We start from the raw sequence: 14,610 nt of genomic DNA on the forward strand, positions 1-14,610 counted from the left end.
CTCAAGGTCCACAATTAACATGAGTCTGCAAGGGTCAGTCCTAAAACACACCTTTGGCCATTTATCTCCCCACCACTCTTCAGTGTCTGGAATGCCCCCAACACTTGTTACTTTTACTAATAACAATAAGGAACCAAGTATATCCAAAAGCCTAATTTATGATGAAAACTCACATTATAAAAGGACTTCATAAACTTCAGTGTAATAAAAAAAATTAAGGCTGGTTCAAGTTTCCAGATCTTTTAAAAGAAAGGAATTTGACCACAGGGTGCTCACAGAGTTATAAATACGTGCTCGACAATCTCTCCAGTTATCTTTGGATTGCTGTCCCCTGCACAGCATACACTCACTCTGGAGAATGAGGAACCAGGGCATTTTTTTATCCCACTGTTTAAAAGGATAGGGCAAAAAAAATGTGGGGATCATCCTTTCATCATCATGACAGCACTGCCAGACTGAAGGTTAGGCTATTGGCCAATGCTCCAGCAAAGGTTAAATGGTGGAGAAAACAAATCCCCCTTACGAGGCTTGGTAAGAGACCGAAAAGTTAGAAAATTCAACTGTCCTGGTGGGCCACCTCAAAAGCTCAACCTGTTGGAGGCAGCCCTTTGAAACCGCTCGGTTGAGGCTTCCGTAACAAAGTCACCCAGTCTCCTAACTTCATTCAAGTACCAGCAGCAAACAACAAGAAGTGGGGGGGGGGGGGGGGGCACTTTATTACTTACATAAAAAACAGATGAGGAGTCTGCAGGTGAGACTAATTTTAGCTGCAGATGAACTAACTTCTGTCTGACCATCACCTGTAGCTGTAAAGGAGACAGAAAAAAGCAAAGAGAAACTTGACTTTAAACCTCAAATTATTATTTGCCCTGGAGTCTAATGATATACCTGTTATTTGGCATGAAACTCTTAGTTTCAGCTGAACATCAGTGACTGGCCTTATCTGATTTACACAGTATTCAATCAGAGAAAAACACATACAGATGTTCCAATTAAAAGCAGGAGCCCACAGTCTTGGCTCTTGTTTGCACTGGCCCACATTGTTTGCAGAGCAACAACTGTTGCCAGGGGCAACACCGTCCACTCCCGTTTCCAGGAGCCTGTTGCTAAGCGACCAACTGAATACTTCCCAAACCAAACAATACCATCCCCTGACTGATCCCTCTATCTCAAATTAGCCAGAAACTTACAACAATAAATATGCAAGCTATTAATTTCACACTAAGGAGAAGGCAGAAAGAGCAGATTCAATCCTCAACTATGGATACAGCAGAGCAAAATACACAAAAACAGTAATTATTTAATCAAAAACCACACCAAGGCACAATGTTCCCCTTTTCACAAGAAAATTTTTAGGAAATTTCAGTAATCTGAGGCCAAGCAGGATTTTGTCTACCACACCACCCTGGGCAAACTACTGACAACTTTTACAAGCTTCCCCCAATTACTCATCCCATCTCAAAATCAACATAATCATACCTCTGAGTAGCATTTCTATGGGCTATCCCCTCTTACTTCAACATACAGCACAATTCCTTGCAACATCATGCTTTTTAACAAACATTTGCAGGGCTTCCGGATAGCCTCCTGGTAAAACTGGGTCTCCAACAGGCTCAGCACAATGCAACTCTGTTCCCATCACTAACAGGCATTGACCAGTACAATTCCTAGCACTCCAGAGACTGTTCAACAGCTTCTACAAGGAGGCACTCCACTTTGTTCTCATAGACCAACACCCACATCCAGGTCTTCTTCACTGCTGCCCCCCACACTGGCATTAGTAAACTATAAATATTTACATTTCTCTTCAGGGCAGATGTAGGCTCCACGAGTATCTGATATGAGATAAGGGTATGTGATAATGTCAGTATTTTACAGTGACAGGTCTGGGTTCTCTTTCTGGAGCTGTGTGAAAGAAGATCTGTATAGCGGCACATTCCCTCTTGTGTGAACAGAGAAATAAACTCCCAGCCAATAAAGACAGTGTAGGAGATACCTTCAACAAAGGTTACTCAAAGTCCTCCTTATCAATTAAAATCATGCTATCTAATCAAAGCCACTCTTGACAATGATGTCAGAGCATGTGTTCAGGTAAAGGGAGACCCAGCAAAGAGGCCTCCTCATCAAGACATGCCTTGGGCTTACCCACCCCCAACTGTTCAACAACCAGTCATAGTCCACCAACACTGGCCTCCATGCATTAAGAACTACAGAACTGTGACTTTGCTGCTATGGAGACAGTTCCCTGCCCCAACAACTCCAGGCAGACACCAACCCCACCCCCAAAGAGTTTTAAACTATGTTTTCAAATGAGACTCAGTGTGAAGAGTGAGGGCGGGATGCACTGTCCTGGGGGTAATCTGCTGCATGTGGGCGTTACTGTAACACAGTTTTTCCTTCTGTGGTTTTCCAGCATGAGCTGCGACAGACTGGGAGGTACCTCAGTCCTGGACTGCTTTTCACAAACAGTTGCTTCATCACCATGGGCAACAAGGGTGGGACCACAACGAAGCATGCTTGCATACACAGCTTTGTATCGCTGGAGAGTCCTTCAAAATAAAAGAATCCCTTTCACCACAAGTCAGGATTTTTTAGGCAAAATGCACATGCCCCATTTGAGGGAAATGCGAGTTAAATGTCAGCTGTCTCATAGCCAACTGCCCAGCCAGATGATCCATACTAAGAAATGTTAGACCTGTACAGATCCACGCTTGCTTACTCTGAGCCAAGAAAACAACTAAATTGGCATGACACACAGGAGCAGGTAATTCCTCAAATATACTGACTCACCACTCTAGCCCATGGTTTTGCACTCACTGTAACCTCACTTGGGAAAGAGCTACACTTCATTACTCTAGGGTCCAACGGAGATGACTACAAGCCTGCTCTAAGACTTGTCACTTAATCCGTAACTCTCTCAAGTCTTACCAAAAAAATATTAAATTCACCCTAGTACCAACCCCTTATTGCCTAAGTGACACTGAGCTGTCACATTTCTACATACGTATGTGCACATTGCCCAATTTGCTTTATGTATTACTGTTTATTACTGTGTATTACTGTTTATGTATTACTGTTATGCAGTGTCTACTGTCACCATTTGTTGTGTACACTGCTGTTGCCTTCTGTTTTCTTTTGCTGTCAATGAAGTTACATATCTCTGTGCAGTTTGTACACACTGAACACTCAAATCACAAATTTTAAGTATGATGCATTTTTGCTGACTTTGGGTGACGTCATTTACACAAAAATACATGTGTTGAGGTGCTCCGTGAATTCACTAGAGTGGGCATTCTTATCCGTTTTTAGACCACTGACCCCTTTAAAAACCTGTGTGTGTGTGTGTATTGCTTTCAATTTATTTCATTGAAACTTGATTACCTTCATGTAAAACAATGTCATGGATAATACATAATAGAATAGTAATATTTTCACCTGAACCTTTCTTTAGTTAGACAAGGTTATTTCTCAAAGTAAATTCGCTCTTCAGTACACCCCTGAAGTAAATCCCAGAGACTCCCAAGAGCTCCAAGAACCCCAGGTGCTACCGCCTCCACAACAAACCCTCTCCAGCTTGTGAGGTCCATAGAAAGATAAAATTTACTATACAGAACCATTGTCACAAGTTCAAGGAACAAGCATTTTTCTACAAGGCCATGAGGGGGACTCATTTTAATACTTAAGAAATATGTTCATTCATACAGACATTTATTAATTCAGCTCATGCTCTTGTTCAGAATGTAATGTTTACCAGATCCTGCTTTATTATACTTTATGCTTTTTTCCCCTCCAAAAGACTTGGATTGCTAACCATTTTATCCATGTATGCAGCTGGGTATTTATGGAAGGAATTTAGGTTAAGCATCTTGCACAAAGGTGTTACGAGGAAAGTCCCAACAGGAACCAAACAGTTCACAAGTCCATTTCCTTAACCACAATTACACTAGCTGTCTTGATGGAATAATTAAAAAAAAAAAAAATATGCAGGTATGTTGTAGATGACATTTTGATGAAATATACCTTGAGCACTGCATGGAGCAGGATTTCTTTGCAGTGGAAGAAATTAAAACTGGAATAACAGTCCTTAGTCAAGAGGCTTTGTGCATGTAAATAACTTTTTGAACAGATCTGAAAGCATTTTGACCACTGAGTTTAACTAAAAATTTATGTCTGTGTAGTGTACCAAGTGGTGTTTTGGCTTTCAGGAAAGCTTCACATTTCAAGGCTCTCTGTTCTGGTCACCGCATCCATGTCATTCAAAGGCAGGTTTTTAACATTCATCTAAACATCTCCATTTCTCTCCCTCCAGAAAAAGGTCTTCATGTTAGTTAGGTGTTTCTTTGCATGCCATGTTTAATGTTATTTTAAGTGAGAGAATTTTCAAATGAGAGAATCACACTGTTCAGCTAACACTGTGGATACTGTAGCTTGCAGTCAAAATAAAATCACAGTTATTGCTCAGACACAAAACATTCTTCCCCATTCATTAATGGGTTTCTTAAATGGCACAAGATTCACAAATCCCAAATCAAATCTTCAGCAGGGTGAGTGATTACCATCTGGTACCAGGTGGCTGTACATAATTCAATCATTTTAAGTGAGGCAGAGGAAACCCTGATGAGGATTCTGTCACTGGCTTCTTTATGAGAAATACTGGAGTTGATTAAAAACAATCTCAGAATGGACACTGATAATAAAATACCACTTTTGTTAAAGTGCTTGTTTAACAGGATTAATACAAAATAAAACAGAACTGCTAAGAGCAGCTCTCAAGAGAATGTCAAAATCAAAATGGCTCAGCTTAATGGCAAAGGGGAAATGCTAAGAGTTTGAACAGTGCCAGTAAAAAGTGAGACTACAACTGAGCAACCATGTCATCACTTGTATGGGATGAACTGGAGAGAACAGCAAAGCAAAGCAACCCACAACTACCCTAAATCTCTGGAAACTGTTGCAGAAGAGCTGGGAAGACATGTTCGAAAACCTGTTAATTCAAAAACCTTGAGAAACCACTATTGCCTAGTGCTTGTTCAACCATAATGCAAATGACCTTTGTTAACTTTTAATATGAAGTTATACTAGAGGAAATAGCATGTTTTCCTGTCAGTATTACTTTGAGCTATGTTGTGATAAGAGAATGGTTGTATTCATTTAATACTTGTTTTACAGTGCACCACACAAGAGAAGCAAAGGTCATTGACAACATGCACATTACAGCCTAAGGTAAACCAAGATAAGTCTTTAATGACAGCACTTCATAGCTGTGTCTGCCTTCTTAAATGCTAATTCTCAGCCCTTGTACAACTGCTATCACCTGCTTGTTACTGTTACAGCTGCCATCCTAGAGAGAGGAATTTACAGGCTTAGGATAATAAATATACTGACCCTGCCTGCTGGATCTCAGAAGGTTGGTAGGCTTTCCTCAAGTTTGACTGTACTGTCTTCAAGACACTAAGGAGTGGGAATTACATCAAAATCCACATCACAAGACTGCAATCTGCAGCAGCTGGTATGTTTCACACATTTGCTGTGTAAAGCAGTAGCGGTGTGGAAGTCAAGATAATCCAACTAGCACTATTTTCTTTCAAGATGACTGCTGTTGGCAAATTCTCACTGAAAGCACAACAGAGGTGCAATATATAGCAATTTCCCACAATGATCAACAGGTATTGAGACAAATCAGTGTACAAGAAATATTTTCTTACATGCGACCAAATCAAGATGACCTGTCACTCCAAACAGTTCTAATGACTCTGTGGCTGACTATACTACCTTCCATTTTGCCTCTTCTGGGCCATACAGGGCTCCCATCAGGCTGAGAGTGGGAGGAGTAGTAGAAAGAGAAAGCTGCATCAATTGTTTGTCTGTTTATACAGCCAGCTAGAAAGTGACCAAGATCAAATTAAAGAACAACTTTGGGGTCAAAAATTTCTAACCAAATCTTACATACATTCAGCAGAAAAATGTAAATTAAATGTTGATTAGTTGACATTGTAAGTAGTTTTGGAGAAAAGTGTTAAGCTACTTATGATTTAACCATTTATAACCATTTATTTGTACTGTATCAATTAAGGGTAGGACCTTGCTCAAGGGTAATACAGGAGAGGTACTCGATCCCAAGTCCTTTCAATGCAAGGCAATGGCTTCTATCACTTGCTGCTCAAAATGCAATTTTAGGTATTATCAGTTGATAGCTTCAACAGCTGCAACAATCCCATTTGCTATAGGGTATAAATTAAAAAAAGAGATTGATACCAGCCCTGTGAAGAACACTTAGAATGTAAAGAACTATAATAGTGATGCAAAAGCCACATTGCAAGAGTTTCCTTCATACAACACTAACAGACAATAAAGAGCATAGGGTCAAACATGGCTGTACCAGCAGCATGTTCCATTGTGCACATTTTAAGGTAAGTGTAGAAACATGTTTCCTCACATTACTGCACTCAGGGTATAATCATAATCCACACTAACACACATGAACAATCAACATTTCTGAGAGAAGGGATTTCCTTCAGCTGAATGAATAAAACTTGTGACTGCATCGGAAGAAACAACACAAAGCAGTAAGGGTTTACACCAGGAGCACTGAATCCCAGCCCTTCACAGGAACTTATCCTGTAGGTTATTTGTCCAAATGGAGCTCTGGTCTGAATGTATTTCCATCAGCTGCTACATGAAAAACCTTAAAGGTAAATGACTGCTGAATGACCATGAAGCCATCAAGCACAGCCCAAGTCACTGAATTCTTAAGACTGATACAGGAGGGCTTTATCCTGATATACTAGAATTTCAAGGTAGCAGCTCATCATGACAGTAACTACTGTTGAGGTATACATAGAAGCTTCCAGTGGACAGAGTGACTAAGACATCCCATGATGGTCATAAACCCTACATATATTTTAGAAAAAGCATTTTCACCAGCACCAAAAAAAACAAATGCAGCACCTATTTCACCAATGAAAAATTGCAATGGTGTGTAGGGTTTGTGGAAAAAGCAACCGCATCCAGGTGATGATTGTCACAGGACAGTCAAGTGACAAAACAGTTTGACAGCTTTATACCCATAAAATTTTCTAAGACAGAAGTACATGTGCGCATATATTCTGCAGTTTGGAGGGCAGCAGCTCCTCTTTTTACTGTCCCTACAAGAATGGCCAAAGGACAGGAGGAGAAAAACGAGCCATTGTGGTGTAAATGATGGTGCCCTGCTGGCTCTTTGTGGCAGGAAATTTAATTAGCAGCCCTGTAGCTGCGATACAACCCAGGTGGAATGTAAGGAACGCCCGTGGTGAGAGCAGCACAGGAAGCCACGGAGCAAGAGCTCAACATGCCACATCAGGGCAAGTTTCAGCCTGCCACTGAAGAACAGCCATTTTTACCGGTAATACTTTTCCATACAGCAGGGTGGTTGCTCAGCACAAAGTATGTGCAAGCTCACAAACTTCATTTATTCATTCTGCCTCTAAAATGGTATAGTGACCCTGCTGGTGCCATTAACTACAAACATAAAGTAATCTCTCTCTTAACTCTGTATTCCAAAACTATAAGTGCTAACAAAATTTACCAACACCTTATTTAATTTAAAAATATTTCATCAATAAATACAACATTCAATAACTGGAATAATACTAATAGACAAATCAGAGCTCAGGGCTAGGTAAGGTACTCCTCCCAGGTAGTGACAATCCACTACTGTTTCTTCTCCTTTTTGGTTCATTGGACCACAAAAAAAAAAAAAAAAAAAAAAACTGCAACAAACTGTCTTGCATTTCCCACAGCTTTGTGCTCATTCATTCTTTTCTTGTAAGCCCTCTATGGATACACTCAGTGTGGTAAGCAACTTTTATAACTTGGATTTAATCTAACTCAATGCACTCCACACGCAGTAAATAAAATCTTTATAATACACAAATACATGTTTTGGCTCTCAAACAGCCTCATCCAGAACCAGTTCGTGTATTCAGGCTGCACAGTACAGCTCCATATGCAGTACACATCTGAACTGTCATCAGCAAGCCATGACAGGGAGTTCTGTGGTGACAGAAAATAGTTGGCGCCACTCCTGTGGGGAGGGGAATGTTTAAGATGGTATCTTGGCTGACTGGTTAATAAACACCATCTACAAGAGACAAGGACTGTCAGTCAAGCGGGGGGGGGGGGGGGGGCACATAACTGATTGAGATTACATATTTTACATGTGTCCAATATGTTGCAGTCTGTGGTAAACCATCTCAAGAAAATAAAACATCTGATAATATGTCAGAAACAGGTGAATCCGACAGCCAAGTGGGACAGGCGTTTTCCATGACTAACAAAGAACTTTATGCTGGAACCACTGAATGCCCCATCTTGGACCAAACCTTCACTGACACTGAATACATATGGACAGAAAGGTTTATGCTGAGTTGTAACCAATGTAATTCCCAAGGAGTAAGGGAATGATGAATGGATGGATGGATTTGGATTTGACCCAGGGTGTATGGGGTGCTGATAAGCAGGCTTATCATGTGCATGGAGCCACCATCATACGACTGCAGGCTTGTGTCAATACAGAAGCCATCACATCACTGCCAACCAATGCACTTATATGTGCATACGTGAGAAGGGCCAAGGAGCAGAGGTCAATAAGAGAGAACAGATTTAACTATGCTACAAAAGCATGCACAAAGCAAGCAGACAGCTTCTGTCAATGCACCTCACTCAATCATAAATACAAACAGCAAACTAAAGTTACCAAACAAGACCATTCAGGTCCACAGAACTACAGGTGCATTCAAAAACATTAAGGGTTCAGCTGTAAAATCTCACCAAAACCTTGCATCTACTCTACATATGTGTAGAGATTTAGTATCTTCACCGTAAGATGGTTCTTCCATTGCCAGCTCCAGGTATTATTATGGCCTGAAAGTCTTATGCCTTACCAGCATTGTACTACTACCTAACTAGTACATTTAAAGCATTTATTGTATAGCCATAGTTTATATTTATATATAAATATTTCTACTTATTGTTTGTTGTGTACATAGCTGAGTTGTTTCTATGTAGCACCATGGTCCTGGCAGCATGTTGTTTCATTTCACTGTATACTGTACCAGCTGTATATGCTGAAATGACAATAATGCCACTTTGGCTTGACTTAGAACAGATGATTGGGTCCTTCTACTTTGACAGCTAAACTGACATAGCCAGGATGCTGCCCAATTTCCCTTAAATGCATTTTGAAAATAAGAGACCTAAATTACCTGCAAGTGAACATGACTACAATTTTGATTCAACCAGTTCATACCAGCTGCCCTCACCCAGCTCCCCCCTACACTCCATTATGTGTGAAACACCTTTTTGCCTCTGACTTGCCCATGCAAGCTGAGAAGTATGCACACCCACCACAGTTTGAACACATGGAAATAACCCGATTTAAAAAACACTAAATTTCGAAGATTACGATTCCCCCTCCCCTTTTCATTACTCTGGGTTTATTTGTGTACTTGGTTACCATGTAAACAAAATAGCTACTTGCTCTGATTGGGGCTTGGAGACTCATTACGATCCACCCCTTTTTTTGAGCATGGGACCAAATTAGAAACATTGCATTAAACTGCAACTGGTCAGCCTAGCAAAAGGGGGGGGGGAAAAGATAAAAGTTTTGATAAAGTTATGGTTATTGTGACTTGCACTAAAAATAAAGAAACCTATAGGTTATTCAGGTTAAAACCAAATGTCAAGCTTCCCAAGAACAAACCTTAGACAGCTTAATGCAGACGGAAATTCAATAAAATTGGGCAGTCAGCCAGTGAAATGCTTATTTCAAGTGCAGAGCTGAGAACAGCAATCACCCTTGAAATGACTGCTGATACCAACTAACCATGTCATGCCATATCCACCAAGTTATGATTTACTGGCGCCATTCACAGCAAGAAAAGGTCCAGATTAAGGAGTGACTGCTTTAATGCCAAAGAATAATTTACACCTCTTCAAAGCACAACAGTATAGGCTTTTCTTGAACTTGCTCTCCAAAAAAAAAAAAAAAACCACACTGTATGCTCAGATTATTTGAATGAAATTCAGCATTTTGCTTGCTGCAGCTGGAGCACCTGGAGTCTGGAGCCCCTGCTAGCATGAACACTTGCAAGGAGACAAATGCAAACTGGACATACAAATAAACTGGATATGGACAGTAAATCTTTGATACACAACAGTAAAAAGACTGCTTACACCACCAACAGGAATCCTGCTCCAACAATAATTTACCTCTATTAAGATAATTTTCTAGCCAGCATAAGGATCAGTGTTTGAAAAAAAATGCCACAGGGCAATTCATTACAAGTGACCAGAAAATACGATGCTTAATTAAAACAGGAACAAAATTCCACAGCTGCAAAGGTTTTCCTACAGCTGCGACAAAAGGCTACCAAAAAGTGCCTGGCAGTTCCTTCAAGTTTGCATTTATTACATCAGGAGAAAAGAGGCACGGGGGCTTGAGAGAAACAGCCATTTAGAAGGAGATAGGAGCAGGCTATGAAGTCCATTATACCTGGGCATAAAACAAACATCATCCAGTTGAGCACACACCCAATACCCACCATGTGTGACACAGACTAATAAATGCAATATCTTTGTATAAAAGGAGGCAATAACAAGCCCAGACAGCATACCCAAAGTAGGAAATCATCCCTTCACCTACACACTGTTTGCACCAATAACCCCCACTGCTACTTTAAAACAGCTCAGAGATTAATAGCAATACAAATGACTGATGAGAGACCTGATGGGAACAGGACTGGAGCACAGTTTGGCGCTGTGCAGCCCCTGTCAAACAGGTGGAACCTGAATGTAGAGGTGAGCTGTGCCTACGACACAATTAGCTGGCCAGGTGCATGCTGGGAAACGGCCAGGGCTCCTCAGCTCTCAGTCTCTTTTGACTGAAAAGTGCAGAAAAGTCACCAGCATACACAACTCAGCACTGCAGGCCATGTGGTCATTTCTCCAAAGAGTTGTGACCCTTTACTCTCTGTGGTTTATGCCTCAGACCCTCAAGTGCTGTACCAGCAAGCAGGTATTCACATGGAGCTCATGGTTCTCCATAAACAGGAAGCAATCTTGGCACTGGAAATTATGCCTCAGTTTTTTTAAGACCACAGAACCTATTGGGGATACCTGGTGGCATAGTGGTTAGAGTTACTGTCTTTGGATCCAAAGGTTGCAGGTTCAATCCCCTTGAGCAAGGTACTTATCCTCCAGTGGAAGCAAAAAATTGTATCTGTAAAGGGAGGGCACAACTTCTGAGATTCTACTCTGCTCTACAACTTAATGGCCACCCCCCTGGTGTCTGCAGTACTGCTTTATTATCCAAGCACAGACACAAACCCCATGATCCTGCAACCCCTAACTGACACGTGTTGTTCAGCATTAATACCACAATGAAAGTCCTTCCACTTATCTTCATGCTGGAACCAGTGTGGTAGGATATTCACTCACGACAATCTTGTACCACAAAAGAGGTTGTGTTAAGATAAACTAAATAGTGGAAAATGACCACTGGCTTGTATTGCTCATTTAAATTACACTTAGCATCTCACTCTTAGCCTAGAATGGATGTTACATCAAATTTAATATTTTCTATAATACACACATGGAGACGCTCCAAACATCCATCATGAGATGACCATACAACCCCAAATTCATCAAAATAGCTGAGGGCGCTTTTCTTTTATAATGTTATGGTAGACCGACAATTATTTACCCATTTTAGTATACCGCTAGGTATCTACTTTAGCAGTTTAGGATAAATACCTTGCTCGCTCAAGTGTTCCATAGCTTTAAGTGTGATTCAAACCCTAAACCTTTGCATCCAAAGGCTGCTGTAAAACTTTGTAAAGTAAAGTGCACTTCCTCCAGAAAGTGCAGCATTTTTTGTAATAAACTCGCTCTATCAGTGTAACAACAGGAGGACAGAAACGACATCCCACTGGGACATGTTCTCATATTTCTTCTTTCTTCTTCTTTAGTTTAAACTTCAAAAATCACGGCTTGCGATTCAATTTACAGAACACGTCTTTTCGGATCCCTGCAGACGGTTTCAGCGATATCATATCAAGATTTCAAATGAACAGAAATCAGAATATGTCAAGATCATAATAATATGATCTATGACACCTGGGTTTAATTAAAAGAGAAATAACTTCATGGAAGAAGTGCTGAGCCAAAGACATTACCAAAAATTGTGAATTAGCTCCGTACCTCAAACAGGACATCTGGACTGTAAAACAAAGTGAAAGTAAACAAAGCAGTAGCCATTCTTAGCAGTGGAGATGCACTAACGGACACGAGGCGACGGTACGACGCTGTGGTGGTGTATGACAGCAGTCAGCAGAGTGGGGCAATAATTCTGTGGGGACCATTCAGAGGCAAGTTCAAACTTGATTATTAAGCCTTAAGGGGAACTCGTGCCCCACTTCTACGACGACGTTATGACGCTATAAGACAGTTGATCCAGCAATACTTAAACACTCGATATGATCGCAGACCTAATAAAGTCTTTTTTATTTTTTTTTTTAAAACGTCTCATTCTATCCGTGCATCGATCACTCCCTGTGACGACACCACGCGGCGCACCGTCTGCGCTTTAACACGTGGAGATGCCGCACAGCTGTGAGTGCGCGTCGTCTCGCAGAGCAGCGCGAGACCAGTGCGCTCTCTTGCCGGTTAAAGGGACGGAGGTCGTGGCGTGTGGCACGACCATCACTCATCTAAGTGTTACACACGGAGGAACAAAGGTGTGAGCAAGTCAACTGCAGGTTAAAGTTATTTTAAACTTTTTGAAATTGTTTATGTGAAGCCAAGTAGACGGTAGGTGGAGTGCGGAGCGCCAAGGACTTTGGGTAGTGTTCGCTCGTCCAAACGCAAACCCACCATGAATTCGGAATTCCCACCGAGTCGGATTAACTGAACAGCAGGTTGCGTGCTGAAAAAAAACCTATCAGCTCAACTCAAACTAGAGCTACAGCTCCGACTGTGTCACTTTCATTTCAGAAAAAGACTAACGAACTAATCCAGCGAAGGTAATCGACAGCGCACCGGACAGTTGACCTGACCGTCGTCGAGTCGTTAGGGACTGAGGCTGTGCCCCATTATCTGTGCCTCATGATTAGTACTTTTTCAACACCACACCGACGACGACGAGCAACATGAATCCTCCTCGAACACCTGTATCATCACGTCACTACTACTTCGCTCACTTACAATTACACTTTCAGGATGAATTAGTGAGTGAGAAAAATGACCGTAAAGAAGGAAAAAGTTTACATCCGTTTTCTGACTAGTAGTAGTACTGAGCGCGAACCTGTTTTTTGTAGCAAACTAATATTCACCTTGCCGTGTGTTTGGCTCTGCTCTTTCACTCTTTTCCTCACTCACTCGCGGTCCCGGTCGCCGCCGCCGTTGCCGAGTGCTGCCGCGTGCTGCTCCCGTTGGTAAGTAACTGTCTCCACGACTACAGTCACTATGGCGCGCGGGGGTCTCGAAGCAACTGTTGCTATACTCTTCTGCATACGTCATAAAAACACACAAGCAATGGGGGAGGAGAAGACTTAGGTCAGGCGCCACCCTCTTCTTTTTCTCTCAGGCTCCAACTCCCGTGGACGACGAGAACTGAGGCGTGGTCACCATGTAACTTCCGTGTTTCGGCAGCAGGAAGTGGCAATGGTATGCGGTGTTTGCTGTCCTCGTTCAGCTTTAGTTTACGCTATGCTGAATCAAACCTAGAAGGGAAAGGTTTAGACAAGAACTGTTCCTGCATTGTAAGGAAGGGCTGTTGCTAGAGGATAATTATTTCTGACATTTACAGCTGAAACACAATTATATCAGTTTGATTTATCTAGCACTCTTGTCTAGTATCATCTGACGGTGGGGTTAGCAAATGATCAAGTTGTATAAGACATTATCAGTTGTAATTACAAATAATAGAAAAGCAAACTAAGTGATTTAGTACTTCAACAAATATAATGCCTTAACAATGTACTTTATTGAGGAGGTAATGAATTGGCCAGCAGACAACAGAGGAGAAAAGAAAACAAATCTCCAGACTGACCCAAACCAATGGAGCTGTGGCTTCAAGTGTCACCACGTGGTGAATGATTTCAATGGCAACAGTCTGAAGGAAAATGAGTCTCACAATGAAGGGAATTTGGCCCTCATATTTTAATTTATTCATTTAGCTGATACTTTTCTCCAAAACACTTAACAATGTTACGATATCTACTAATTCATATAGCTGAGTAATTCTACTGAAGCAATTTAGGCTGGAACTGGAACCTTAAACCTACCAATCCAAAGGCACTAGTTCTAACCACTAAGCTACCTGACTGTCCCATTTTCATACTGAGCATGTGGAAGCAGTTTTTGTGGCAAACTTTGAATATTAATTTATTAATCTAATAACATTCATTCATTTCCAGTAACTGCTTGTCTTTGATTACAGAGTTATGGGAGGCTAGCAGGGTATCCGCACATGCACGCACACACTAGCTCATTCACACCCTGCAGGCAAATTAGCACTGCCGATCCATGTGAAATTTGTCTTTGGACTTTAGTTTGAAACCAGAGAACCAA

General features: G+C 41.3%; 2 protein-coding genes across 7 annotated transcripts in view; one reads left to right on the forward strand and one right to left on the reverse strand.

Annotated features, from left to right (window-relative positions):
* rfx2 (regulatory factor X, 2 (influences HLA class II expression)) overlaps positions 1-14,610 on the reverse strand; it is a 37,062-nt gene that overhangs the window by 20,672 nt on the left and 1,780 nt on the right. For 2 of the 5 annotated variants that reach the window (XM_018728159.2, XM_018728163.2), the window contains 2 exons: positions 13,371-13,544; positions 726-806 (listed from right to left, as the gene is read on the reverse strand). The exons of 1 other annotated variant lie outside the window; for it this stretch is intronic. The gene's annotated coding sequence lies outside the window, so the exon portion shown is untranslated. Of the gene's footprint in view, positions 1-725; positions 807-13,370; positions 13,545-14,610 lie in introns of those variants that run through there. 2 more of the 5 variants (XM_018728158.2, XM_018728161.2) reach the window with 2 other exon arrangements.
* acsbg2 (acyl-CoA synthetase bubblegum family member 2) overlaps positions 12,453-14,610 on the forward strand; it is a 37,893-nt gene continuing 35,735 nt past the window's right edge. Inside the window, exon 1 of one of the 2 annotated variants that reach the window (XM_029254725.1) lies at positions 12,453-12,776. The gene's annotated coding sequence lies outside the window, so the exon portion shown is untranslated. Of the gene's footprint in view, positions 12,777-13,574; positions 13,705-14,610 lie in introns of those variants that run through there. The other variant, XM_029254726.1, reaches the window with a different exon arrangement.

Source organism: Scleropages formosus, chromosome 9 (genome assembly GCF_900964775.1).
Source record: "Scleropages formosus chromosome 9, fSclFor1.1, whole genome shotgun sequence".
NCBI classification, from domain to species: domain Eukaryota; kingdom Metazoa; phylum Chordata; class Actinopteri; order Osteoglossiformes; family Osteoglossidae; genus Scleropages; species Scleropages formosus.